Source organism: Cavia porcellus, unplaced genomic scaffold (assembly GCF_034190915.1).
Source record: "Cavia porcellus strain 051 isolate PalLab524CR breed Dunkin Hartley unplaced genomic scaffold, mCavPor4.1 scaffold_18, whole genome shotgun sequence".
In the NCBI taxonomy this organism is placed as follows: domain Eukaryota; kingdom Metazoa; phylum Chordata; class Mammalia; order Rodentia; family Caviidae; genus Cavia; species Cavia porcellus.
In genome coordinates, this window is record NW_026947501.1 from 49,291,609 (window position 1) to 49,296,087 (window position 4,479).

Sequence of the window (4,479 nt, forward strand, 5' to 3'; positions counted from 1 at the left end):
CGAGGGTGGGTGAGTGGGAGGGTGGGTGGGTGGTGGTCCTTGGAATGCTGCCTTCTCCAGCCACCTTGGATCCTCTGGGGAGGGGGAAGAGGAGTGGGAGGGCCTGGGATGTGGGGTACAGGAGTTGGGCTGAGCAGGGAGCTGTCAGCAGGACTTGGACCCAGAACACACTCCCTTCTTCCGGTCCCTGGTCAAAGTTAACAGTTCCAGAGCCCCAGTGAGGCACAGGGAAGAGCTCACTTATCCAGACCTATTCTTGGAAACCCTCTAAAGGCACCCCAAGCCCCTTTATGTCTTTCATGAGAGGGCCCAATTTTCTTTCAGATATTCTTGGTGACTTTCAATTCTGATGATCTTAAATATTGATAGAGGTCATGTAGAGATCTGTATTCAGAATGGTGCCAGATCACATTAGCCATCAAACAGAAGAAAAAGAAAAAACAAGCAGTGTGTCTGTTGGATTTTAGAGAATCCCGGGTCTAAAACGCCCCTGGACAGTGTTTGTGCATTAGCACATGGTTTAGACAGGATGCCATGCCATGTCCTGTGTCTAAACAACTGCGAGGGAGACAGCAATACATAGCACAGTGACTGCTTGCAGGTCCTGCTCCCCTGTCTTGAAACTTGGTTTCATCGTTTATCTTTTTTCTTTAACAAAAAACAAAACAAAAGAAAAAGAAACGCCCCTGTTATAGAGACGGTCCGGCAAGGCGGTTTTGGGTCTAGGTGGCATAGCCCACACTGAGCTCTCTGGAGCCTTACCTCACCTCCCAGTGCCTCAGTTTCCTCCTCCCACGTCCCAGGATACTGAATCCACACATGCTTAGAACAGTTCCTGGTAGAGGAGTTCTCCCCTTCCTGTGGCCCTCAGGGATGTTGTCACCATAACTAATTCCTGTTCAGATCAGTTACTTAGCAATGGGCAGAAGAGAAGTCACAGAGAGGGAAGCGGAGGCTCAGGTGAAGGGGAGGCCGGATTTGATCTGAGGACCTTCATGAACACAGTGAGACAGAGGTGCTTCGTACTGACCCTGTGGAGCGCCTGCCCGCACTGGAGCCAGAGCTGCCGGTCCTCCACCACCTGGAACCCAGTCGCTGACCATGGAAATGCAGAGCTCTGGGCAGCAGCCTCCCGGGGGAGGGGAAGTCACATGAGCTAAGAGCAGGCTGGCAGAACCTGGGTGCCTCCAGAGTGTTCCAGGAAAGTTTAAAGCAGAGATACAGTGGATTTTGCTGAAACATCAGGGAGAATGAGGTTCCCTGTGTAAGAGGGTGGTTTAGTTCTATGGTGCTTATGACTTTGCAGGCTGCTTGACTGTTTTTAAAAGTGAGTGAAGGAATGTTTATGTTTTGTATGTAAAACCTTGGAATAAAGTCAATACATTTCGTGTACTCTGCTTTCCTTTTTTATTACACAGACTTTAAAGCACATTGTGCATATTTTATATTAAGTGTGTTTCACACCAAGTGTGGTAAATGTGTGCATTACGTGTGTGCTTTTAAAAACTTCGAGCACATTGCACACATTAATAAATCATGGTTCTCATACTGTTACTTTAAAATGTCTCGAGGTGTTTTTCACTTTAAGACTCCAGTCCTCCCTTCTCCACCTAGGTTCCAGTCTATCTCTATCTCAGCAGTGTGTGCGATATTCAGAAGGGACGCCTACCCCATCACTTTTTCTGTGCCAAGTTACTCTGGAGCTTTCTGTTTTACCTCACATGCAGGGGCGAAACAGGCGTTCTCTCCTCTCTCTCACAAGCCCATGCATGATGGCCCTTGGGTCTGACACACATAGGCCTTCATATGCCACGGGATTGGTGCATATGTGATTTAATTTTAGACCCAAACAAGACCACTTCTGACCAGGAACAATCAGTGACATCTTAGGGATTTGAACATCTTCTTCAGAGATTTCGGGCGTCCTTAAATTGGAAAGTGTATTTCTGAAAATCAGAACACCCAGCTGTGTAAGCACAGAGAAACAGCTCCTGCTGTTTACTGTTCCTGGTTAGGCACCTGCTGGACCGCAGGTGTGTTCTCAAAGCAGAAAGAAGCCTCCCATGTTCCAGACCCAGGAGCCTGAGACCTGGGCACAGGTTCTGTCTGGGTTTTGACGGCTGTTGCAGCCCTGGCTGCTCTCCTGGCTGTGACAGGTCAGTGCAGTTTCCTCATCTGACCTGCCGAGTGGAAAGTGAGCTTGGACTTCTGCAGCTTGCCGACTGTGGGCAATTTTCTGGGTCGTGATTGATCCCAGGGGGCGCAGGGTAGGGCTGTGCAGAGGGTAACCTGGCTGCAGGGGACTGGCTTGGAGGAGGAGCTGGAGGAAAGGGGCCCTCAGGCTCCCGCTGAGTCACTGGGGTTAGGATGCAGGGAATACCAGCATTTCGGTTTTGTTTGGGATGCAGTGTCCTGTGTCTGCAATGTGTTACCCCCAGTTGAGGATGCTCTGGTGAGTGCTTGTCCTGGGAGTGTTGGCACCAGCAGGGGCTGTAGTACTGGCTTGGGGCAGGCCATGAGGGCTTGCCAGACTCTCAGGAAGGTACAGGAAGTGCCAGAATTAATGTGATAGAGTATTACTCAGGCGTGAAGAAGGTGAACTTGAGACTTTCGTAGGTGAATGGATTGACTTAGGTCATATAAAGTGAAGTAAGTCAGACTTAATGTGTTAACATCGGGTGGGCTCCCTGTTGTGGGAAACTTAAAGAGTAAATACGTTGTAAAATGTACAATAGAGAGTGTGAAATGGGAGGAAATTGTTCAAAATGAAGAAGGAACTAGGATGCGTGAAGCGGACAGGACAGTAGAGGAAAGGGGAAAATGCAAATCAGTTTCACTCTTAGTGCCTCTCAGTTCAGTGACTAGGAAGGCTGAAGCTAAGACCGATTGGAGAAATTTTTATGCACACCGTTTGCACCCTGATCAACCATTTTAAAGCTAACAACATGTAATATATTGCCTAGTTATTCTGCTATGAAATTTTTTCCATAAAATTAAATGAAAAAATACTCAGACCACCCGTCCCTCAGGCCTGAGGCGAGGCTCAGAGACATGGAGGAGTGAGGAAGAGGAGGGAGGGGAAGCCTGACTTCTGAGCACAGGCTGCCTTGGGACCTCACTTGGGTGGCCAGGCAGCTGCCTGTCCTCGCGCCCACCTGTGTGCCCCCTGCCAGGGATCCGAGTCCAGGCGGGGCCTGAGCCAACACTGTGTTTCTCTCTGACACCTCTGGAGACCTGCTTCCTCTTCCCTGTCTGACACCCCCAAGGGACCCCACCTCCCTTATCCAGTTGCTGCTGTAGGTGAACATGTTCTCAGTCATTTGGCAGTTTTGGGGTTCTCCTGAGGTACCTCATGGGCATGGGGGCAGGTAGGATGGAGGATTGCCTCGGATACTTCCCATTGACCCCACACTTCTCAGCCCCTACTCATGCTGAACCAGAACCACAATGATTTTGTCCACTCTGTGTGTTGTGGTCTCATGTGACATTTTATTTAAAAAAACAGCTTCTGTGAAGAGGTCAGCCTTTAGTTGTAGTGGACATGACCCTCTCTTGCTATTTTTTTTTTTTTTTTGGTCTTTTTGAGACAGGTTATCACTATGCAGTTCAGGCTGGCCTCGATCTCACTTTGTAGTCCAGGCTGATTTTGAACTCACAGTAGCCCTCCTGTGTCAGCCTCCTGAGTGCTGGAAATACAGGTGTGCAATACCATGCCCAGTTTCCCTTGCAATTAAACTGCTATCTAAGCAGTTAAAGAATTATTTGGAGAGGTTCAAGGACAGGCCAGCTGTCCCTTAGTTTTCTGTACACCTTGGTAGGTCCCTCAAAATACCCGGGTGCCCCACAGCTGGGGATCTTGCCACACCCCAGGAGGAACCTAGGCAATCAGGAAGCTGTGGGTTTCAACACTACCAGCCTGTGGTCTGACATGGATGAGTTGCAGAACTGGGTCACCAAGGGCTGCATCAGCCCAAATTCACTTTTGGGCACCCGCAACTCAAGGCCTGTAACAGCCTGTTATGTCTCCAGTCTGCTGGATGAGAGATCTTTGAAATTATTGAGATCGCGTGAGCGATGCCTGATCAATAATGTTGATCATCAAACCGATTGTTTTAAATCGGAAAGCAAGGTGTGCTTGTAAGGTGACCTTGTTTCCTGCCTTGAGTTGTAAACTAGTTATGGTGTTATGAATTGCTTTTCTTGATTTTCGCTGTTATTACACTGTGACATTCACCTCCTGAAATTTAGTTTTAATCAAGAGGGAACTCACACTTAAATGAAGGCAGAAAGAGAGCCTCTGGCTGTTTTACCTTTACTCTTTAAAATATTATTTGTGAAACATTTGGACTGTGTAGAGCAGAAGGAAGCAGCAAATACCCAGGAGCCGCAGTCCAGGTTTAAAACTGCAGCCTCCATGAGCCGTCACCAGTGCCTCGCTGTGTGTCCGGTACTAGATTTCCGTGGTTATCATTGTTTTCA